The sequence below is a fragment of the Lactuca sativa genome, chromosome 4 (genome assembly GCF_002870075.4).
Source record: "Lactuca sativa cultivar Salinas chromosome 4, Lsat_Salinas_v11, whole genome shotgun sequence".
Classification (NCBI taxonomy): domain Eukaryota; kingdom Viridiplantae; phylum Streptophyta; class Magnoliopsida; order Asterales; family Asteraceae; genus Lactuca; species Lactuca sativa.
Window position 1 is genome coordinate 14,346,347 of NC_056626.2, and position 26,705 is coordinate 14,373,051.

Here is a 26,705-nt window from a genome sequence, read left to right on the forward strand (position 1 = left end):
TTTGGATTCATTTTCGAAATGCAAAGGTTTGAGGTTTTGTATGAATTGAAAGTGTTAGGTGTGTGAAATATGTGATATAGAACATACTATATATAGTTTTTATGTAAAAATAGTAATAAAAATCTAGTCGTTTTTAAACAGCCAAAAAACTCAACGGTCAAAAAAAAGGGAAATGACTCTTGAGGGTAATTAACTTTTGCGTTTGTACTCATTTGGTCCCTTTTTTTGTATTCAATATATCATCGAACTTGTTGTTGGTGTTTACCTTAGCCCTTTTGACCGGCCTTTGACCTGTGATAGCCGGTCAAAGGGTTATGGTGAACACAAACAACAAGTTCGATGGTATATTGAGTACAAAAAAAAAGGAAAGGGACCAAATGAGAACAAACGCAACAGTTGGTTACCCTCCTGATTCATTTTCCCTTTACTTATTTACAACAAATCCCACATCATCTCCTACTGATATTAATGATTTTATGAGATTCATTCTTGCTTCTCTTCAAAACATAACTCACGAAAGGACATTATTCATGCATGTACAATTTTGTAATGCACTTGAATATTTATTAGGGGAATCTTGACTAAGCAGGCGCATTTCATGACTACATTTACATTTGTAATCAAATGATTTATCGTATCATGGATTCTAGACAAGTCTACAAACGAGTGGAATCACAAGTACTGTGATTTTTGAGTTTACTTAGCTTTAAGATCGAACTAATGGGATAAGATACAACATCAATATGTACAATATCATGTTGCTTTTGTAGACACATCACCATAATATTGTACACATTGATGTTGTATTTTATCCCATGAGTTCGATCTTAAAGCTAAGTAAACTCAAAAATCATAGCACTTGTGATTCCACTCGTTTGTAGACTTGTCTAGAATCCATGATACGATAAATCATTTGATTGGAAATGTAAATATAGTCATGAAATGCGCCTGCTTAGTCAAGATTCCCCTAATAAATATTCAAGTGCATTGCAAAGTTGTACATGTATGAATAATGTTCTTTCGTAGGTTATATTTTGAAGAGAAACCAGAATGAATCTCATAAAGTCATTAATATCAGTAGGAGATGATGTGGGATTTTTTGTAAATGAGTAAAGGGAAAATGAATCAAGAGGGTAACCAACTGTTGCGTTTGTTCTCATTTGGTCCCTTTCCTTTTTTTGTACTCAATATACCATCGAACTTGTTGTTTGTGTTCACCATAACCCTTTGACCGGCTATCACAGGTCAAAAGTCGGTCAAAAGGGCTATGGTAAACACCAACAACAAGTTCGATGGTATATTGAATACAAAAAAAGGGACCAAATAAGTACAAACGCAAAAGTTAATTACCCTCAAAAGTCATTTCCCCAAAAAATAAAAATTAAAAATAATGCGACAAAGTATCGTACTGCGGTGGCCTTACCGCAGTCCCAACCATCGGTTGCTATTGTGTTCACCGGACCACCGCAATATGTGACATAGAGGCACACATACCAGTGTGGTTAGGAGCGATAATGTAGCGTTGCTTGCAAATGCAAAGAGAAAACTTATTTTTATCAAAATAATAGATCGCCTCAGAAAAATTGTTTTAAAGGGAAATATTTTTTTATATATAAAAAAGAGATTCATAAATATAAAGTATAATTTTAAATTAATTTGTGATAAGTAACTTGTTCGATATTGGGCGTGTTCGGCACAGAGCGTTTTAGAGAGTTTGAAAGCTTCTACCTTCTAGCGTTTGACAAAACGCTATGTTTAAAACAAAAAGTCTTGTTTGGCATTACAAGCTTCTAGCGTTTAGTTTAATCAAAACGTTCCAAATCCAAATGTTACTTCATGTAGCGTTTAACAAAACGTTTCAAGCTACAAGCTACCCGCTACCAGTTAGTTTTGCCGAACACGCCAATTACCGCTAGGCGTGTCAAAAAAACCTAAAACCCGTTCTACCCACCCGACCCGTTCCGAATTCGGATAGAATGGTCGGGTAGAACGGGTAACAAGTATAAACATTCGGGTAATAGGTTAACCCGATAATAATATAGGTCGGGTTTTTGGTATAAATATTTATTTTTGGGTATACCCGAATACCCGAATTTATATTTTAAATAATACCAAATATACAATGTAGTCACGTACGCACACTTCAAATAACACAAAACCCTTCGTTTCCTTCTTATGAATGATGGCTCGACAGTCGACGCAAACTTGCAAAGGGAATACGACGTTGAAGCTGAAGTCCTGAACCGTCATCACAATTCTCAGTTTCTCACTATCGCACGGAATGGAATTAAAAAATACATAACATATTATAATGATTTGTATTGTTATTATATATGTACTTGTTAATTGTATGAAATATTTTCCTACCCAATTCTTTATTAAACCAACCAACATGTAAAAATAAAAAAAAAAATTATCAATAAGTGTCATTTAAAAAAATTTCGGGTATACCCGATAATTACCCGACCCAACCTCAAACCCGAATACCCGAAACCCGAAAACCCAAATTACAATATAGGTCGAGTATCGGGTATTATTTTCTTAAGGTAATACTCGTTCTACCCGACCCGTTCTATCCGAAACCCGAAAATTTTACCCGTTCGACACCCCTAATTACCGCATTAGCACCTCTAACTATACGTTACATAAAAGCTCGTTTTAATTAAAAATAGTTTGATTAAAATTGATTTGATAAGGGACATTTTATGTACGTGTAAAATGCCCCTTCAGGTAAATAAAACTGAAACGACATAGAAAAACTAACATGATCTTTTTGCAAAAATAAGACATAAATCGAAAAATGGTCCATAAATCATGTGTAAAATTTTATCCAATCTTTTTATTTAGTAAATTCTCCTGATAATTCACCCATATTCTATTGTTATCTTCTGGAATGAAAAATTAAATACTACGGCCAATATCTATATAGTGAACGGTATCTTGGGACCTTATCGTATGGAAAATAACATCACAAAATTTAATGTGGCCAAAAGGTTGCCTAATAATCCAAGAAATGTCACATGAATTTAAACCCCATTAATCATATTTCACTGTCATCTTTCTATTACACCAATCAATTTGTTGATTCTACAACTCATCTTATTCTGGTATAATAATAAAAAATTGACTAAGAAAATTTGTCTCCATCTTTGTCATGTTGATAAAAAAAAAACAAAAATATGAACACATTATATATTATATATAATGTACATTATTTATAAGAGTGTCCATGATTGTTAATCTTTTTTTAAAACTTACGTATTTTGTTAAATAAAAATATATTTAAAAAAAAAACTCTTTTAGTTGAAATGTTTTATAAAGCATCTTTATTTTACTAATATTTATATTTTATCCACTTTGTCAAATATATTCATCTTTTGGATTAGCCGTTCCAAAGATAGTTAGAAACTTCAAAGGACCAAACATATCGTAATAATGACCACGTCAAAAGATTTTCGTTTGATTCGGATTGAGATTATGTTTATCCGACAAAATAATAAAATTCATAATCGAGTTTAAGGAAACACAATCCAACTCCTACTTCCTCCCAATGAGTCTTCAGACCATCTTTGCAACCACACAATTAAGAGAGATGATCAACATTTGTGACATCCCCAAAATCTCGGCCAGAAAAGACCGATATCATTTATGCTTTTTAAAACATTTTCAGAGTAAATCCGTTTGATTTTAAAAGAGATGCGGAATTTGTTCCCAAAAACAAAACATGATAAAATAGATATTTATCAAAACATTTCATATAGAAATATGATTTCATTTCATAATCAAAAGTCGGGATGTCATGTTCCGATATAGATCATAAAGCATAAACGATAACATTACAAGTCGTTCAACAAATATATACATATACAGACTTGTAAACAAAAACAACTTGATGATTCGCCCATCTTAAGCTCTTGCGCCACTTCCTGTAATACAAATCAACTGAGTGGGTCAGGCTTGGGAGCCTGGTGAGCATATAGGGTTTTCAAACCCACAATAATTATAATTAATTACAACAATCAACAATAAACCCGATTACCCATTCCCGTTATCCCCACCTTACGTTCCTAAAAATAACGTCTATTATAAGGAACTTATTTCAGGATTTTCATCGGGACGGACATTACTGCAGAGGGGCTTCCTCAATAATAAGTGTCCTAAAGGCAACCATGTGGGGCATAGAGTACACCGGTGAACACGTCGTTCACAACACCTACAGGTAATGAGCCTACTAGTGTTCCACAGGACAGTCTAGAATAGTCCGTGGTCGCCATCCATACTCTGCTGAATGACTAGAATAACACCAATAACACCGAGGCCTCTCATCTGTTTATTTCACACCAATTATCTACCCATGTTCTACCCAACATATTAGTAGATAAAAAAATATACATTTTTATACATTGTTTATAAAAAAAACTGTATAACATGATTTAATCAATACATATTCCACATAACAGATGAGGCATACACACAAATCACGTATTTCGTAGAGAATATACATTCACACATATAACCACAAGATATATACACGTAGCACGTATTTTATATTAAATACTTCATGATATTGCGTATTGAAAAGGGACTATACACTCACTTGATCAGAAGATGATCCGACAGCACTACGGCTTATAGAAGTAGTATACTTCGATAGATCTGGAAGATCTTCACCAAAATCGAACTCCTCGCGAGCAAAGCTTCGGCTCGGGAATAACACTCCTCGGGATCCTCGGGGCTTCGGATCTTGCTTCGGGGCTCGGGAATGATACCGGGGCTTCGGGAAATGATTGGCACGCAAATCGAGGCAAAACTTAGAGAGAGGGAAGAGTTTGAACAAGAGAAAATGGCTGATTTCGAGTTCTATTTATAGGCTGAGGGTCTGGGATTACGCGGGGCGTAATCTCAAATTACGCAGGGCGTACTCGGTTACGCGGGGCGTACTTTGACGTCACTGCATGCGTCGATCTGTGGCACTCGAGTATTGGTCAGACAAGTTGCATCCGACTGAGTACGCGGGGCGTAATTGACTCGTCGAACTTCTAAATTGCGTAACTTTCGCATACGAGCTCCGTTTTCGACGTTCTTTATATCCACGCGAAGGTCGGACCATACTCTACAATTTTCATTTAGACTCCGTCGGCTAATTTTGACTTTTATTTTTATTATTTATTTTTAGAAGGCCGGGACAGAAAAACTTCGTTATAAATTCATAACTTCTTCGTTTGACGTCCGTTCTCGCCTAACTTTTCATCGTTTCGCTACTAACAATGAGATCTTCGATTCTCATTTCGATTGTTTCGGCTAAAAACCGCTCGATCTAAAATCGAGTATTCGGGCTGCATACTGCTAAGTCGAAACTTAGAAAAATCATAACTTCCTCATACGAAGTCAGATTTGGCGTTCCTTTTGTGCACGCTCTCGGTTTAACGAAATCTACGACTTTCGTTTAGATCGCTAAGGCTAAATATCGCTCTATCTTAAATTCATATTTTTACGTCACTCGACGTCGTGCCAGTTTTGTCACGAAACTTCGACAGGTCATAACTTCTTCGTTATAACTCAGATTTTGGCATTCCTTATATCTCCGGAATCCTTGTTTCAACCACTACAACTTTATGCAAAGATATCGGGCTTATCTCACACTTAAATTTTTGACGCTTATTTTATTCTTAATTCATTAAATAAGAAAATAAACACATAAATCACATAATTCACAAATAATACATTTTATTATTTCAAATTGGGGTTACAATGGTTAACCTAGACTATTACATTGCTAAAATGGCAAGCCTAAAAACACGGGCGTTACAATTCTCTCCACCTTAGAATGATTCCGTCCCCGGAATCATACACCAGCAAACAAATGCGGATAGCGACTCATCATGTCACTCTCCGTTTCCCAGGTGAGATTCGGCCCATTCGTGTGTTTCCATCGGACAAGCACTAACTCAACCATCTTACGTCGCAACTTCTTAGTCTTTCGGTCAACGATTGCCTCCGGTTCCTCAATCAACCTTTTGTTCTCATCGATCCTCAACTCCGAAAGTGGAATTATGTCGGGAACTTCTCCCATGAACTTCCTCAAGTAACACACATGAAAAGTGTTATGAATTCCATTCAGTTCTTCTGGTAGTTCGAGCTTGTAAGCTTGGTTCCCAATCCTCTGAAGAACTTTAAACGGTCCAATAAACCTTGGACTTAACTTTCCCCTTTTACCAAATCTTATAAGTCCCTTCCACGGCGAGACTTTAAGTAAAACCGAATCTCCAACTTCAAAAGTCATCGGTCTTCGCTTTTTGTCAGCATAGCTCTTTTGACGGTCCTGAGCTGCTAACATTCTTTCCCTAATTATTTTCAACTTTTCTGCAGTTTGATGGACTATCTCCGGCCCCATAAACTGCTTTTCCCCAGCCTCAAGCCAACAAGACGGCGTACGACACTTCTGTCCATACAATGCTTGATAAGGTGCCATCTTTATGCTCGAGTGAAAACTATTATTATAGGAAAATTCTACCAAAGGCAAATGTTCATCCCAATTACCTAGGAATTCCAAGGTACACGCTCTCAGCATATCTTCCAGTGTTTGTATCGTCCGTTCGCTCTGACCATCAATCTGCGGATGGTAAGCTGTACTTAAACACAACTTGGTACCCAATTCCTCTTGTAGACTTTTCCAAAATCGTGAGGTGAAACGACTGTCACGATCCGACACAATCGTTAACGGAACACCGTGAAGCCTCACAATTTCCTTCACGTAAGAATTCGCAAGCTTTTCCATAGACCATTTCTCGTTGGCTGCTATGAAATGCGCACTCTTAGTGAATCGATCAACGACCACCCAAATCATGTCGTGACCACTTTTTGTTCTGGGCAGTTTAGTGACAAAATCCATAGCAATGTCTTCCCACTTACCCATAGGCACAGGTAATGGTTCTAAACTCCCGTATGGTTTCTGATGTTGTGCCTTGACTCTTGCACAGGTCACACACTCGGCCACATACTTTGCAATGTCGAGCTTCATCGTCGGCCACCAATAATAGGGTTTCAGGTCCCTATACATTTTTGTGCTACCGGGATGAATCGAGTACATGGTTTTGTGAGCTTCTTCCATCAGAAGATCTCTGACTCCTCCTGTCTTAGGTATCCAAATCCGATCTTGGAACACCTTCAGTCCGTGACTGTTTACACCGAACACCAACGTTTTGCCCAAACGTTCCTCCTTTCGGTCATTTTTCTCAGAAGCTTCGCTTTGAGCTTTCTTTATACTTTCCAAAATAGTCGAGACAACTTCAATTCTCAACGCTCTTGGCATTTTATTTTCAAGATTGACCTTCCGACTGAGAGCATCAGCAACAATATTGGCCTTACCGGGGTGGTAAAGTATCTCACAGTCGTAGTCCTTAAGTAATTCCAGCCAACGTTGTTGCCTCATATTCAATTCTTTCTGACTAAAGAGATATTGGAGACTCTTATGATCAGTGAAAAGTTTGCACTTCGTGCCATAGAGGTAATGCCTCCATATTTTCAGTGCGAAAACTACCGCTGCCAACTCCAAATCATGAGTCGGGTAGTTCTTTTCGCGCTCTTTCAGCTGTCGAGATGCATATGCGATCACCTTATCCCTTTGGGTCAAAACGCAACCCAATCCAACCCCAGACGCATCGCTATAAACAGCGAAGTCTTCAACCCCATCGGGTAGAGAAAGTATCGGTGCCTCGCATAGTTTCTTCTTTATTCTCTCGAATGCTTCTTTATGCTTATCACTCCAAGCATAAGTAGCTCCTTTGTGGGTCAAAGCTGTTAATGGACTAGCGATCGAAGAAAAGCCTTGGATAAACCTTCGGTAATATCCAGCTAATCCCAAAAAGCTTCGGATCTCCGTGGGACTTTTCGGTTGTTCCCACTTCATCACAGCTTCGATCTTTGCTGGATCAACCATTATCCCTTCTTGGTTGACCACGTGACCCAAAAATTGGACTTCACGAATCCAGAAATCACATTTGGAGAATTTCGCATACAACTTCTCCTTCTTCAAGACTTCTAACACTTCTCGCAAGTGTCTGCCATGCTCCTCTTGGCTTTTTGAATAAATCAGAATGTCATCAATGAACACTATCACAAATTTATCAAGGAACGGATTACAAACCCTGTTCATCAAATCCATGAATGCTGCTGGAGCATTGGTTAGTCCAAACGACATAACCAAAAACTCATAGTGTCCATATCGCGTTCTAAATGCAGTCTTCTCTATATCCTGCTCTCTTACCTTTAACTGATGATATCCTGACCTCAAGTCGATCTTTGAGAAATAACTTGAACCTTGTAGTTGATCGAATAGGTCATCAATCCTCGGCAACGGATATCTATTCTTTATTGTTGCCTTATTCAGCTCTCGGTAATCAATGCACATCCTCATGCTTCCATCTTTCTTCTTTACGAATAACACCGGAGCTCCCCAGGGTGATGAACTAGGTCTAATGAAACCTTTGTCCAATAACTCCTAAAGTTGCATCATTAGCTCCTTCATCTCCGTCGGTGCTAATCGATAAGGTGCTTTTGCAATTGGCGTTGTTTCGGGCAACAAGTCGATACGAAATTCTACTTGTCGATCGGGCGGTAATCCAGGAAGATCTTCGGGAAATACTTCCGGATAATCACACACAACAGGAATATTTTGCATCACCTTCTTTTCCTTCTTAGCGTCGATCACGAATGCTAAGTATGATGTACACCCCTTGGTCAAACATTTTCTGGATTTCATTAGAGAAATGATCCCAGAATTTACTCTGCGTTTATCTCCATACACCATAAACGATTCCTTCCCAGGCGGGTTCACTTTCACTATTTTCTTCTTGCATAAAATTTCGGCATCGTTGGCGCTAAGCCAATCCATTCCCAAAACGATGTCGAAACCGTTAAGTTCGATAGGCAATAATTCCTCGTGGAACTTATTTCCATTCAGATCAATTAAGATGTTTTTCATACGATGGCTAACAGGTACAAACTTGCCACTAGCAACTTCGACTAATAAAACATTATCTAGTCTATCAACAGGCAAAGCTAGTTTTCTACCAAATTCATGCGATATAAAGGAGTAGTTGGCTCCAGAATCAAATAAAATTTGGGCAGGCAATTTGTTAACGAGAAAGGTACCTGAAGCGACATCAGCTTCATCTTTAGCAGCTTCCAGTGTCATCTGGAATGCTCTCGCCTTTGGCTTTGGCGGAATGTTGGGTCTTGCTACTTCCTTCTTTTTCGGACAATCCCTTGAGATGTGCCCCTCCTCACCACAACCATAACAAACATTCTTGGTGAAGGTGCAATCATTGGCATAATGCCCTAGCTTTCCACATTTGAAGCATGTGGTTTCCCCGCCACACTTCCCATGATGCTTCTTCTTGCACTTGTCGCACCATTTCGCCTCTACCTTTCCTCCACTTCCTCTCGAACTAGACTTCGAGAATTTACTTTTCTTGCTGGACCCTGAAAATCCATCGATTTTCCTTTTCTCGCCAACCTCTGACCTTTCCAGACCTTTTTCCCTGATCTGGGTCTCAACATTTCTAGCAGCCCAGATGGCGGCTTTCAATGTGGTTGCTTGCTTAACCATTGGACCATAGTCCGCTGGTAGTCCAAGGGCAAACTTGTTGACCTTAGAGAGTTCTGTAGGCACCAAATATGGGATAAACTTCATCTTTTCTGTGAAACTTGCAGCGTATTCAGTAACGCTCAATTTCCCTTTCTTCAGATTCTGAAACTCATTACTGATTTCCAGAAGGTCCTGCTCGGAGCAGTATTGCAGTTTTAGTTGTTCCACAAAGTCTTCCCAAGACATTTTGCTTGCTTCTCCCTTGGGCATAGAGTCAGCTAACAGCTTCCACCAACTCAACACCCCAGATTTTAGCAGAGGGATCGCAAGAGCGGTCTTCTGCCTGTTGCTGCATTCGCAACTTTCAAACATAGTCTCCATTTCGGAGACCCAGTCCATAACTTGCACTGGCGTCGGGCTTCCGGATAGACATGGTGGTTTGGATGCCATGAAATCCTTATACTTACACCCACGACCATCATTTCCTCCATACTGGTTATTGCGTCTAACCACTGGTTGTTCGTCTTGACCAATGATCCCACTAAAGTTTTCTCCTTCAGACTGCCCTCCATTCTCCTCGGGCTCTTCCTCTTGAATTGACGGTTCTTCACGATTCTGCCTAAGCAGGCGTCTTGTTTCTTCCATCTGACGATCCAACATCATTTGAATCATCATTTGTACACCAGCCATTGTTATCGGCTCAGGTGCATCAGCTACGACAGGTACTTGTTGAATTACAGGCGGTTGATTCCTGTTTTCATCAGCATTTCCAACTCCGCTTCTTGTTCTCACCATTTTTGATTTACACACCGAATAATTTCACCTTATTACTCCAAACGATTACATGCTAGTTCTAATATCGTATACATACGCTTAGAACCCTAAACACATAAACCTTCAGATCCGGTTGGCAACAAACCGTAGATCCGAACAAACAATATCATATATGGCAACATATAACATTTAGCACATAAAAGCATTTTAGGCAACTTTCCTAAAATAAACTAGTGCTCGTGTCTAAAATTTATCAGACACACATCTCACAATCTCCAATTAGCATACCAAGTTTAAGTCTAGAAATCCTACAAATTCCTAGTTCGCTTAAACTAATGCTCTGATACCAACTGTGACATCCCCAAAATCTCGGTCAGAAAAGACCGATTTCATTTATGCTTTTTAAAACATTTTCAGAGTAAATCCGTTTGATTTTAAAAGAGATGCGGAATTTGTTCCCAAAAACAAAACATGATAAAATGGATATTTATCAAAACATTTCATATAGAAATATGATTTCATTTCATAATCAAAAGTCGGGATGTCATGTTCCGATATAGATCATAAAGCATAAACGATAACATTACAAGTCGTTCAACAAATATATACATATACAGACTTGTAAACAAAAACAACTTGATGATTCGCCCATCTTAAGCTCTTGCGCCACTTCCTGTAATACAAATCAACTGAGTGGGTCAGGCTTGGGAGCCTGGTGAGCATATAGGGTTTTCAAACCCACAATAATTATAATTAATTACAACAATCAACAATAAACCCGATTACCCATTCCCGTTATCCCCACCTTACGTTCCTAAAAATAACGTCTATTATAAGGAACTTATTTCAGGATTTTCATCGGGACGGACATTACTGCAGAGGGGCTTCCTCAATAATAAGTGTCCTAAAGGCAACCATGTGGGGGATAGAGTACACCGGTGAACACGTCGTTCACAACACCTACAGGTAATGAGCCTACTAGTGTTCCACATGACAGTCTAGAATAGTCCGTGGTCGTCATCCATACTCTGCTGAATGACTAGAATAACACCAATAACACCGAGGCCTCTCATCTGTTTATTTCACACCAATTATCTACCCATGTTCTACCCAACATATTAGTAGATAAAAAAATATACATTTTTATACATTGTTTATAAAAAAACTGTATAACATGATTTAATCAATACATATTCCACATAACAGATGAGGCATACACACAAATCACGTATTTCGTAGAGAATATACATTCACACATATAACCACAAGATATATACACGTAGCACGTATTTTATATTAAATACTTCATAATATTGCGTATTGAAAAGGGACTATACACTCACTTGATCAGAAGATGATCCGACAGCACTACGGCTTATAGAAGTAGTATACTTCGATAGATTTGGAAGATCTTCACCAAAATCGAACTCCTCGCGGGCAGAGCTTCGGCTCGGGAATAACACTCCTCGGGATCCTCGGGGCTTCGGATCTTGCTTCGGGGCTCGGGAATGATACCGGGGCTTCGGGATATGATTGGCATGCAAATCGAGGCAAAACTTAGAGAGAGGGAAGAGTTTGAACAAGAGAAAATGGCTGATTTCGAGTTCTATTTATAGGCTGAGGGTCTGGGATTACGCGGGGCGTAATCTCAAATTACGCAGGGCGTACTCAGTACGCGGGGCGTACTCGGTTTCGCGGGGCGTACTTTGACGTCACTACATGCGTCGATCTGTGGCACTCGAGTATTGGTCAGACAAGTTGCATCCGACTGAGTACGCGGGGCGTAATTGACTCGTCGAACTTCTAAATTGCGTAACTTTCGCATACGAGCTCCGTTTTCGACGTTCTTTATATCCACGCGAAGGTCGGACCATACTCTACAATTTTCATTTAGACTCCGTCGGCTAATTTTGACTTTTATTTTTATTATTTATTTTTAGAAGGCCGGGACAGAAAAACTTCGTTATAAATTCATAACTTCTTCGTTTGACGTTCGTTCTCGCCTAACTTTTCATCGTTTCGCTACTAACAACGAGATCTTCGATTCTCATTTAGATTGTTTCGGCTAAAAACCGCTCGATCTAAAATCGAGTATTCGGGCTGCATACTGCTAAGTCGAAACTTAGAAAAATCATAACTTCCTCATACGAAGTCAGATTTGGGCGTTCCTTTTGTGCACGCTCTCGGTTTAACGAAATCTACGACTTTCGTTTAGATCGCTAAGGCTAAATATCGCTCTATCTTAAATTCATATTTTTACGTCACTCGACGTCGTGCCGGTTTTGTCACGAAACTTCGACAGGTCATAACTTCTTCGTTATAACTCGGATTTTGGCATTCCTTATATCTCCGGAATCCTTGTTTCAACCACTACAACTTTATGCAAAGATATCGGGCTTATCTCACACTTAAATTTTTGACGCTTATTTTATTCTTAATTCATTAAATAAGAAAATAAACACATAAATCACATAATTCACATAATTCACAAATAATACATTTTATTATTTCAAATTGGGGTTACAATGGTTAACCTAGACTATTACATTGCTAAAATGGCAAGCCTAGAAACACGGGCGTTACAACATTCACAAGGGAAGACAAGTTAGACTCGACATCAATTCCATTTTTCATCATGTTTAGATGTGTTGGGAGACGAGTAAGACGTAACCTCCAAACAAGTACATTCACCTTTATCAGGATCAAAGAGTTCCAATGTGTGGGGCACGTGGAATCACCCAACAAAATAAAATCCAAGAAATATCTAGCTAAGGAAACTAAAAACATGCCATTAATATCCAAATCAAAGATCCACCGGTCATGATGATATGAAAAAAAGCAATCACTAAAGAACTTATGCAACTCCAACCATTGATTTTCCTCCTTACCTAGGAGGTCTTAGAAGACAAATCAAGTAAACACGCAAATAAGTTCATCTATAACTTGGATTGAATATTGTTAGGAAATCAAAAAAATATTTGTCAAGACTCAGAACAAATCTAATGTTAATTGTCAAGCTCTGATATCACTTGTTAGCAAGTAAAGCGGAAAACAAACAACACCAAAAGCACAAAAGACACAATATATATGTGGTTCGGTCAAGGTGACCTACGTCTACGGGTAGGAGGGGGTATTCTTTATTTCAAAATTCTCAAATAGAGGTTACAAGTAAAATTCATAGAGATTCGTCTATCACTCTAGAATATAAGACACGTCAAATGACTTAGCATGCATTCCTATTTATATTGGGATCATACCTTAAACTCTAATGGCCCATAGGCCCATGAATGGTGTCAGCCAATCACAATCTGTTATGTAGTAACTTTTGGAACATTCATCCATGACATACAATAGATGAGCATCAGCAACGCACATGATGGAGCACCATGAGCCATAGTGGAGCATCATGATGCACATGTAGCACATCATGAACACTAGTGACCCAACATTCACCATGGTGACAGATAGGGTTGTTATTCGGATCAACCTGATCGGGTTTCGGTTAAATCGGGCCGAGTTAGTCAGTTTTTTTAAAATTCACCTGAAACCTGACCTTATTAAGCTACTGGTTAATTGGGTTCGGGTTGATCGGGTTTCGAGTTAATCAGGTCAGGTTAATCGGGTTATATCTAAAATAAGTGTGACTTACAAATTAGTCAAAAAAAATTAGTAGAGTGAAGTCTAGTATGTTTTTGTAAATAAGGTTTATGTTTATGTAAGTATAATGTCATTAAGTAAATCAACACACATTGTTATCTGTCAAGATAGTCATTTTATATACTACGCAAACCATAGATTCAACTATACATGTACAATATCTATTTTCAAAGATAATATAATCATTATTTACACCTACGGGTGCAAAGGAGTCGAGCCGTGCTCGAGCCTAATAAATCTCGGCTTGGGCAGCGATCACTTCCATATTTATAAGGTTTAATGAACTTGTTAATCAGTTACTTTACTGAATTATTCCATAAATTCGTACATTAAATTAATGCCCTCACAAATGGACACGTTCAATCCCATCAAAACATGTAAAGAGGTGGACCAATCAGAATGACCAAAGACCACCCTCTTGATCACATGCATGTTACAAGTGAACGTTGTGGTTATTCCCCCCTACAAAATTGGATCCCGTGGCCATTAATAGGCGTGACCTTCCATGTTTGGTACATGCATTTATTTTCTTTTTCGAAATAATTATTCCCATTTCGAATCAAATGAAAGTATTTTTGCTGACACAAAGGGATAAATGGGTAGATCTAAACTTTGAAAAGATAAGGTTACCTAATTTTTAAATTTATGTCATTGATTTCGCAAAATAAAAACCTTGTCAAAATTGATAAAATGATTATTGTACGATCTCCTTTTGTATTACTCTTTTAAAAAAGTAGTCACGTATTTTAAAATGGTTAATGATTAATAAGAATAATAAATTTTGTTTGGTATTTATGTTTAATAATTCATATTTTTCTTTTTATATATAAGACCATTAAACTTGTTTATTCTATTCACAAAATATTATATGACAAAGTATTTTAGGTTAAGCCGGTTTCCAACATCCTTGGTAGCTCCTACAAGACTTTAGTAATCTTCTCCATCCAATCATTATTTTGCCAACAATCTAAATTCTTGAAGCTGTAGGATACACATTTTCCAAAATTCTTTGTACTTTCTAAATCTATTTCTTCTCTTATTTCTCTTCACGTACACATATATACCATATTTTCATAATTTGATATTCATTTAAATACACGTACACACATAGATGAACAAACCCTAGAACTCGTGTTCATCCCCTTTAGAATCTGGTGAACAAGCTTTCAATTCATGGTTATTGTTGATTTTAGTTATGCATGTGTTCATGCGGTGCAAACCCAAAATATTGATTGTGGAATCAATTTCTAAAATTGAAAAAGATTTATAGAACAAACCCAAAAACCCAAAACCTACAAAAAAAAGTTAAATTCAAAAACTTCAACTCAAAAAACCCTTCAGATCTACCATGGTTCTAACAAATACTGAATTAACTCGCATGAATTGATGGGGTTAAACTGATGAATGTGGGTTTTGTTCATCATGATTTCTATGGCTTTATTCATCATAATTTCATATTTGTTCTTCGGATCGAGCTTTGAGCACCCCCATACAGACTGAGCTTCATTTTTGTATGAAATTGTTCAAATTGACTTTTAGGTTTGTTTTAGAGAAGAGAGAAAATATAATAAAATAGAGAAAGGAGAAAAGAGAAATATGGAAAATGTATACTTCATAAACTTAGATCGTTGGAAAAATCATGTTTGGTTGCACAAGTTAATCAAAATCCTGTTAGAATTATCAAGGACGTCGCAAACCGAATAAACCTACAATAGACGATCATAATTATATTTTATGAACAAACTAAATAAGTTTAATGCTCAGATGTGTATACCAAATTAATAAAGCATTGATTCTTATTGTATGTGTACCTTAATTTCGAGGTTTTTTTAGATTTTTTATATTTTTACTTTAAAAAAATCTCAAATTACATAAAAAGTTTCATTAAGTAGTATGAGTTTAATGTTTTCCTTTTATTTTTAAATAAAAAAAAATCATAATCCAAAAGTTATTTCAACTGGTTTTTGAAAACTTTTAAAGTTTTTAACATTTAGCTTTTGGGTATTTTGACAAAACTAATCGGTAACTTGAAGTTAAAACTTAATGAGGGATAACTTAAGCTAGAATTTGGAAGTTGTGTATTTTATTTGTGTAGACGTATTTGACAAATTAGTTATAAGTTTTTGAAATGTACAACTTAATATAAAATATAAAAGATATAAAAAAAGCTTTTAAACGCTACTTGGAGTCAGTTTTAAATTAATAGTTTTTTTTATTTAAAATAGAAGTTTTAAGATCGTACTTACGCACAAAGCTTTTTTTTCTTTTAATTTGAGCATTTTTCAAAATCTAAAAGTTAAAAACTCCTTAATGTTTCTAAAAGTTGTTGTCCAAGACATTATTTATGTTTTATCTCATTTTACACATTTCATAATTGAGATGTTGTCAAGAAAATGTAGGGTTTTTAAGCATCACATCAATTATATGGTGCACATGCAACCTTAAACTTTGGATCTAGGTTTTCTCTAATTGTACATGCAATAATCATCCAAAACTATAAACCATAATCTAGCATGCATAAATCGAAATTTATATCTAAAACAAAGTTAGAATCTTACTTTTCAATTGTAGCTAGCTTGATCTTCAACATTTGAGAACTTAGCACCTCAAATGTGATGCCTCTAATAGATCACGAACACCACAAGCAATGGAAGAATATTAGAGAGAGGGGAAGAGGCACAAAATCGGATAATGATCTTTCTAGGGGTTCAAGTGACCGGTTTTAGGAGTGCCATAGGGTCATTATATAGTTGAGCAACTACGGTTTCAGTCAAAACCCTAATCCGGTTGCTTAGTCCTTAAGCAACCCATAAGATCCTTCCAGAAGGCCCCTTAGATGAATTCTATGTCGACTCCCACATAAATTTCGTCCATCCCTTCCTTATGAACCATAAGCTCAACTTTGTAACTATGTTATAATTACTGTATCAGCCCCCTTAATTAAATTAATCTCTTTGGACCACTAAATTAATTCTAAATGAATTCTTGACCAATATTAATTAAATAATATGATTTCTCTTTTAATATATTATTCCTATAATATATTAATAAATCATAATTAACCTCTTTCTCCATAATTCGTCTAGTCAAGTTGCTATGGTGAAGGCAACCCAAAGGACCATGCTACTATCGTGTCAAGTACATACCAAATATAGTTATGGGCTTAGACACCTAATCTAACAGTCTCTCACTTGGATAAGTCTAATAACTATAAATGCAAGTACGAATTCAAAATCCTATTAGCAATCGTAGCTCTCAAAAGTCGTTGTCGAACTCTGACGCGTCCTAAAGATAAGGGATCATGTAGTCCTCCGTTCTTAAGATATCATGTGGACAAATACATGGAACATAGTCATACTTATTGTCCAGCAGTTTGTTTCCCGATTTCTGATGTGTCTGACATACAACTTAGTCCTGACCGGGCCCGACACATAAGTCAACACAAAATCATCGAGGGGGCCAAGATATCACTTTTAACCTCTTAGAATAAAAGGAACAGATAAACTTTGACTTATATGTTCGTACTATATACTCATTAAATCGTACACAACAATACATTTTATAACATCAAGTTACTGATGTGTTTACGCATTATCAATGCACAACCAACTCGTAAACAACAACTCATATATCTCAGTTTAAAGACTATACTATATTATTGTCTCACAATCACTCGTGATTAATTCCATGAAGTGATTATTGTGAGTGCGAGTTTAATCCAATACTCAAATCTTATTTCAGGAGCACTCATGAATGTTGCAACAAACCTTTGCTATGTCTAAACACTTAGACAATCTACAAGCCAATTCATGTCAGTCTTTCCTCAATACCTACATCCAAAGTATGATCGAATGTGGATAGTTTGAATAATCATATTATTCTAGAAGTCAAAACATACAAAATGAAACAACAGTAAGCAATTGACAAAAGACAGTAACATTACTCATAAATAAAACTTCTTTATTTAATCATCAAATGTCAATTACATTTTATCTATTACAAGTTTCTAAACAGCTATGTAATCACTAAAACTAATATCGTCCTTCAGCCCAATACTCCTAGCATGCTGCAATTGCTTAACCCTACTCAGTCCCTTCGTAAGGGGATCTGTTTGGTTCTCTTCTGACGATTCTCTCTTCACTATGAGGAGTCCCTCTTTTACTCGATGTCTGATGAAGTGGTATTTTCCGTCGATGTGCCTGGATCTACCATGATCCCTCGGTTCCTTGGTTAAGGCGACCGCACCCTCGTTGTCCCAGAAAATTTCCATAGGCTCCTTTATGGCTGGTACAACTCCAAAGTCTCCAATGAAGTTCTTCAGCCATATTGCCTCCTTCGACGCTTCACTTGCTGCTATGTATTCTGATTTGCACGTTGAATCGGCTACGGTCTCCTGCTTTAAACTTTTCCAAGTCACTGCTCCTCCATTCAGGGTAAATACCCAGACCGACTGAGAACGAAACTTATCTCGGTCGGTCTGAAAACCGGCGTCACTATACCCTCGTACTCTCAAGACATCACTCCCACCGAGGATAAGGAACCAGTCCTTAGTCCTTCGTAGATACTTAAGAATGTTTTTTACCGTAGTCCAATGAGCCTTACTAGGATTCCCTTGATATCTGCTAACCATTCTCAAAGCGAAGCCCACATCAGGGCGAGTACACGTCATAACATACATGATCGATCCAACAACGGAAGCATAAGGTACTCAACTCATTTCTGCTATCTCAGCTTCGGTACTCGGACTTTGAGTCTTACTCAACTTGGTATTGCTTTGGATTGGTAATTCCCCTTTCTTGAATTCTCCATGCTGAAACGTTTCAACACTTTATCTAAGTAAGTACTTTGACTAAGCCCTATTAGTCTTTTACTCTTATTTCTCAATATCCTTATCCCCAAAATATAAGAAGCTTCTCTGAGGTCCTTCATAGCGAAGCACTTCCCAAGCCAGGACTTAACCTCCTGCAAGGTTGGGACTTCTTTTCCTATGAGCAGTATGTCATCCATATACAAAACGAGAAAGCTAAGTATACTCCCACTGGCTTTGACATATACACAGGACTCAACCTCGCTTCTCGAAAAACCAAACTCTTTGACTTTCTCATTGAAACAAAGATTCCATCTGCGAGACGCTTCTTTTAATCCATAGATGGATTTCTCAATCTTACACACTCTATTAGGGTACTTGGCATTGAAAAAACCCTATGGCTGACTCATGTAAACATCTTCAGCCAACTTCCCATTTAGGAAAGCAGTTTTGACATCCATCTGCCATATTTCATAATCATGAAACATAGCTATGGCTAGCATAACCCTTATAGATTTAATCTTCGCTACTGGTGAGAAGGTCTCATCATAATCAACTCCAGGAGTTTGAGTAAAGCCCTTCGCATCCAATCGAGCCTTATATGTGTGTACTTTCCCACCCATATCGGTCTTCTTCTTGAAGATCCATTTGCACCCGACTGTCTTACGACCTAACACATTTCAACCAAGTTCCAAACTTGATTGTCATACATGGACTAAATTGAAGGGTTTTGATCATTCTAACACTCCTAAGGTGTGCATGCAACCTTAGAAACCTTGGATCTATGTTTTCTCTATTATACATGCAAACTTTCATTAACTTAGTGCCTCAAGTGTTGCACCTCAAATGGAATCACACAACACCACCAACAATGGAGGAACTTGAGAGGAGGTTACTTGCACTCATAAAATCTGCTTGTCCTTTTGTAAGCTTCCTTAGGTTTGATTTCATGAACTTGAGGGGTTCTTATATAGTGTGGCTTAATTAGGGTTACACCATGAAAACCCTAATATGCATTACCTTCCATATTCCTCATGCTCCATGGGTTCAAACCTCCATGGATCATCCATGGTTCACCACATGGGTTTAGCCCAACACAAAGAACTATGGATCATAAGCCCACATTATAAGAATGAATGATTTACATAATCAATCCCCATATATTTAATTAGTCTCTTTTGATCACAAAATTAATTCCAAATTAATTCTTGATCAATACTAATTAAATAATATGATTTCATATTAATATATTAGAACTTATAATATATTAATAAACCATAAATAACCTCTTCTCAATTATCCATCCTTCAGATTGTTCCGTTGCCATGCAACCCAAATGGACCATGCTACTCTCGGGTCAAGTACATACCAATTATAGTTATGGACTTAGACACCAATCCAACATAAATCTCGCTGTCCATAGCCTCTTTCCATTTTGCAGACTCCGGGCCTGCCATGGCTTCCTTGTAGTTGTTAGGTTCATCCATATTTATTAGTGTACTGTTACTAATAAACATATCACCCTCAGCAGTTATATGGAAACCATATGATACGGGTGTAACACTAACTCTACTGGAACGTCTAAGAGGTAATGACTCGTCAATCGGTTCAACAGGAGTTTCCTCCTAGGGTTGAGCGCCAGTGTTAGAGGTTCCTTCATCACTTGACTCTTGAAGCTCTTCAAGATCAATTTGCCTCCCATTGTCCTCTTGGCATATGATTTCCCTCTCTCGGAAAACCCATCTCCTAGCAACGAAGACAACATTGTCACTCGGTCTATAGAAGAGATATCCAAAGGACTTCTGCGGGTAGCCGATGAAAATACATTGCTCACTACGAGGTTCGATTTTTTCGTGAGTCTCTCGTATTACGAAAGTCGCGCATCCCTAAACCTTGATACATGCTAACGAGGGAACCTTCCATGTCCACATTTCGCAAGGTTTTTTGGCAACCTTCTTAGTTGGGACTAGAATAAGGATATGAGCGGCAGTCTCCAAGGCATACCCCTAGAATGAGATAGGTAATGAAGCTCGACTCATCATGGAACGAACCATGTCCAACAAGGTTCGATTGCACCTCTCAACCATACCATTCAACTAAGGTGTCCTAGGCATCGTAAATTGCGAAATAATTCCACATTCCTTGAGATATTTGTGGAAATCGATACTAAGATGCTCACCACCTCAATCTGATCGGAGCATCTTTATCTTCCTACCCAACTGATTCTCCACTTCTTGCTTAAACTCCTTGAACTTTTGAAAGGTTTATGACTTGTGCTTGATTAAGTAGATATACCCATATCTACTATAATCATCGGTAAAAGTCACATAGAAGCGGTTTGCATCCCTTGTGGTGGATTTAAAGGGCCCACATACATCCGTATATATGAGATCCAATAAACCCTCACCCCTTTCACAAGTACCAGTGAAGGGTGACTTGGTCATCTTTCCAACAAACAAGATTCGCACGTGTCATCAGACCTAAGGTCAAACGACTCCAAGACTCCATCCTTTTGGAGTTGGGCTATGCGCTTCTCATTGACATGTCCAAGACGACAATGCCATGAGCATGCTTTGTCCAAACCATTGGACGAATCGATATGCAACACATTATTTCCTAAGTTGTCTACAACCATCACAGTTTCATATATACCATTACAAGGCAATGTGTAACGACCAAAAATTTTGAGCCAATTTAAAACATTTTATTTCATTCAAAAACCATTAAGTTCATACATCTTATTTTCAAAATAGTTTAAACATCAGAGTATCCCCTAGAACCATATCACATGAATCATAAAACATGAGGAGCGGTACAATCACGCCTTTGCTTTGCCACAATCTCCTGAAGTACCTGAAACAATACACTGAACTGTAAGCCCGAAAGCTTAGTAAGTTACCCCCAAAATACCAACCACATACAACCATAATCATAACATATTGTATCACAATAGAGAACAACCATGCCTCTCAAGTCTGCAGCGTTATTGGTCCGCCCTTAACAGGCCTTCAGTTCACCTGGTCCACTCTCTGAGTCTACAGTATGACTGGACCGCCCGCACCGGGCCTTCAGTCTATCTGGATCTATCCGAGCCTTTGGTATGACTGGACCGCCATACGGGCCTACAATCTATCTGGACCGCTCGTAGGGTATGTTGGCCTTCAGCACAAAGCAGGACCGCCTCAACCCAAACATCAAGCAAATAACCATGTGTACATATAACAGGAAATCACATAACCGTCCATAGGCAAACAAATCGATCTAGTAGATCATAAAGCATAGCATCATCCTTACAAGGATATCGACCTAACCAGTCACTAACATAGCATCATCCTATATACCAGGATACCGAGCTAAACTAGGTCACTAACATAGCATCATCCTATATACCACGATACCGACCTAAACCAGGTCACTGACATAACATCATCCTATATACCAAGATACCGACCTAAACCAGGTACTGACATAATACTGTCCCAATTACCAGGACGCCGACCTAACAGATCAATAAGCACATCAACAGTATGAGTACAGATATCAGATATAACTGTAACGCCCGCAAATCTGGGCTAGTCAAATTAGAGGCAATAGGGGTCGAAAACGACTTTTCGACAAAAGATTATTTAGAATAAATAATCTTAATCAAGTTGTAGATTATGTTACAAGGTTTTCGTACATATAAAGAACGCCGAAAACCGAGTTATAACGAAGAAGTTATGACCCGTTGAAGTTTCGCGACGGAACCGGCACGATACCGGGAAGCGTAAATAGTGAATTTACGATAGAGCGAGATTTAGCCTTAGCGATCTAAACGAAAGTTGTAGAATATGTTAAACTAAGAACATCGATAAAAAGAACGCCCAAATCTGACTTCGTATGAGGAAGTTATGATTTTTCTAAGATTTAGCATAGTAGTGCACAGCCCGAAATCTGAATTTTAGATCGGTCGATTTTTAGCCGACGGGATCTAAATGAAAGTTGTAGTACTCGTAAATAGCAACGCGTGGATATAAAGAACGTCGATAATAGAGCTCGTATGCAAAAGTTATGGACGAAGCTTAGTCCCTACTTTTCGAGCGCGACGAATTCGATACAGTTTTGTAAATCCGAGATAGAATGAGAATTAGCCAACGAGGTCTAAATGAGAGTTGAAGATCTCATTAATATGAACTCAACGGCAAAAAGACAGATAAAAATGGAACTCGTATGCGAAAGTTATGGACGAAGCTTAGTCTCTACTTTTCGAGCGCGGCGAATTCGATACAGTTTTGTAAATCCGAGATAGAATGAGAATTAGCTAACGAGGTCTAAATGAGAGTTGAAGATCTCATTAATAGGAACTCAACGGTAAAAAGACAGACAAAAACGGAACTCGTATGCGAAAGTTATGGACGAAGCTTAGTCCCTACTTTTCGAGCGCGGCGAATTCGATACAGTTTTGTAAATCCGAGATAGAATGAGAATTAGCCAACGAGGTCTAAATGAAAGTTGAAGATCTCATTAATAGGAACTCAACAGTAAAAAGACAGACAAAAACGGAGCTCGTATGCAAAAGTTACGGACGAAGCTTGGAGACTACTTTACTATACACTTCTTATAAATATAAGGGTAAACTCCTCATATTTTCTTCACACCATAAGCCTCTCTTTCTCTCTCTAACTTCTCTCTAGCCTCCCTAAACCCCTCCCAAGTCTACGGAACCTCCCTAGCACGAGAAGAAAGCCCCGGAGCGCCCGACGGCTCCGAGAAGAAAAGCTTTCGGCTCGGAAACGCTGCTCCAGCGAAGCCCGGTTTTGCGAAAAACCCGCTGTTTTCTCGAAGGAAATTGTTTTGAGAGTATCGAAGCGCTGTTCGAGTGTTGAGTCACCACCTACTCAGGTGAGTGCATGGTCCCTTTCATCTTACACATAGATATGAAGTATTTTAATATAAATTACGTGCTATGTGTGCATATTGTTTGAATACTTGTTGTCTATGCTGGATGAATGATTTATACATGTTTTAAATGATTTAAACTGTATATTTATTTTATATCTACAAATATGTTGGGATAAAACATGGGTAGATGAAATAGTTGGTGAGTGATGAAATAAAATAATGAGAGATAGGTGATGATAGGAAGATGATGATAATTAGGTGAGGATAGATAAGTGATTATGAATCGGTGATGTAGGATACTACAACCTTGTCCGACAATTTGGAGATGTAGTCATCTACTAGACTATAGATGGCGACCACGGACTATTATAGACAACCCCGTGGAAACACCAGCAGGCTAGTAACCTGTAGGTGATGAATTACGAGTTCAGGCGATGTTGTAACTACGTATTCATGCGATGATAGTCTAACCCTTATTATGAAGTACGAGTCCAGGCGATGTTGTGGCTACGTATTCGTGCGATGATAGACTAACCCTTATCATGATTTACAAGTCCAGGTGATGTTGTGGCTGCGTAATCATGCGATGATACCCTAACTCTTGCTAGACACATATTGAGGGAGTAATCCTCGGATTAGTATTGTCTATGCAATGTGGGCGATGATCCTTAGGTAAAGTTCGTAGGAACACTCAAATAAGGAAATACGACGTAAGGAGATGAGAAGTAAATATGATATAGGAGATGACCCTTGAGATAATATCCTTAGGGAAGACTAAAAGAAGATAATGGGGATGGGTAATTGGGTTGATTGTTTGATTGTTTAAACATAATAACTATATTATTGTGGGTTGAAAACCCTATGTACTCACCAGGTTTCCCAACCTGACCCACTCAGTTTATTTACATCACAGGTGACGATATGAAGTGACATTACACTGAGAGATTTAAAGAGATGTAGAACACTAGTGTAAATAATTGTAAGTTCTGTTTATGCTTATGTTTCTGTATTAACAATGACATCCCAAACGTTTTAAAATGAAATAAATACGTTTCTTCGAAAATGTTTTAATAACGTATTTATCGTGTTTTTCTGGGAACAAATTCCGCAACATTTTTATGAAAAGAAATACTCTGATTTTTATAAAGCATAAACAAAATCGGTCTTTTCTGGCCGTGATTTTGGGGATGTCACAGTTGGTATCAGAGCATTAGTTTAAGCGAACTAGGAATATGGATTTATTTCTAGATTTAAACTTAGAATGCTAAGCGATGATTGTGAGGTGTGAGCACTAGCTTATTTTAGGAATGATGCCTAAATTGCTTTTATGTGCTAAATACTTGTGCCTGATATGCTGTTAGTTGTTCGGATCTATGGTCTGTTGCCGACCGGATCTGGAAACCTTATGTGTTTAGGATTCTAAACGTACGAATACGATATTAGAACTAGCATGTAAACGTTTCGGAGTGATAAGGATGATTTAAACGTCAATCCTAAGTAAAGGTCTAGATTCACCTCATTAGGTGTATAGATCAAGATGGTAAGAACACGTAGCGGAAACATGAATGCAAATGGGAACCGAGATCAGCCCCCAGTGATTGAGCAAATACCGGTGATGGAAGCCACTGCTGAGCTAGTCACAATGGCCGGAGTGCAAGCGATGATCCAAGCGATGTTGGATCGTCAAATGGAGGAAACCAGGCATTTGCTCCAGCAAAATCGAGAGGAAGCGGCCATTCAGATCGAACGGCCCGAGTTGAACGAGGGGCAGACTGAGGAGGGAAACTACAGTGGGACTGTTGGTCAAGCCAACCCACCGATAGTTAGGCAAAACCACCAGGATGGAGGAAATGATGGACGTGGATGCAAATACAAGGATTTCATGGCGTCCAAACCACCGAGTCTATCTGGAAGCCCGACACCGGTGGAAGTCATAAACTGGATCTCCGAGATCGAGACGATGTTTGAGAGTTGTGAGTGTAGCAACAGGCAAAAGACCGCTCTCGCGGTTCCTCTGTTGAAATCTGGAGTACTAAGCTGGTGGAAGCTACTAGCTGATTCGATGCCCAAAGGAGAAGCGAGCAAGATGTCATGGGAGGATTTTCTGGTGCAGCTAAAAATGCAGTACTGCTCTGAACAGGATCTTCTGGAAATCAACAACGAGTTTCAGAATCTAAAGAAGGGAAAGATGAGTGTCATCGAGTATGCTGCAAGTTTTACGGAGAAAATGAAGCTTGTTCCTTATCTAGTTCCAACTGAACTCTCCAAGGTCAATAAGTTTGCCCATGGATTACCAGCAGACTTTGGTCCAATGGTCAAACAAGCAACCACTTTGAAAGCCGCCATCTGGGCAGCCAAGAATGTTGAGACCCAAATAAGGGAAAAGGGTCTGGAGAAAGTTGAAGTTGGTGAGAAGAGGAAGTCGGAAGGATCCTCAAGACCTGATAATAAGGGAAAGTTCTCGAAGTCTAACCTGGACGACCGAAGGAATGAAGCCAAGTGGTGTGAGAAGTGCAAGAAGAAACACTTCGGAAGATGCGATGGTGAAGTGACGTGCTATAAGTGTGGTAGGACCGGTCACTATTCCAGAGATTGTACATTCAACAACAAGAAGTGCTACGAATGTGGAGATGATGGGCATATTTCTAAGAACTGTCCAAAGAAAAACGAAGCTGCAAGACCAAATGCTCCGCCGAAACCAAGGGCATTTCACATGATCCTTGACGAAGCAGAGAACCATGCGAGGAATCAAGGATGAGGACTTCATATCCGAAGATCAAGTTATGCAGTAGCCATAGTATTATATGATGTAGCCTATTAGAGGCATAGCCTAGGGTGAACTTGAACACCTATGTAATCATTTCAAGAAATAATATAAAACCTTTGTTTTGTTATCTGATGAGTTAAGTTGTTGTGTGATTCGCTGCATGGTGACTTGGGAAACTGCGAGACAATACTTGGGACGAGTATGAGTAGGTGTGAATGGTAGTAGAGGCC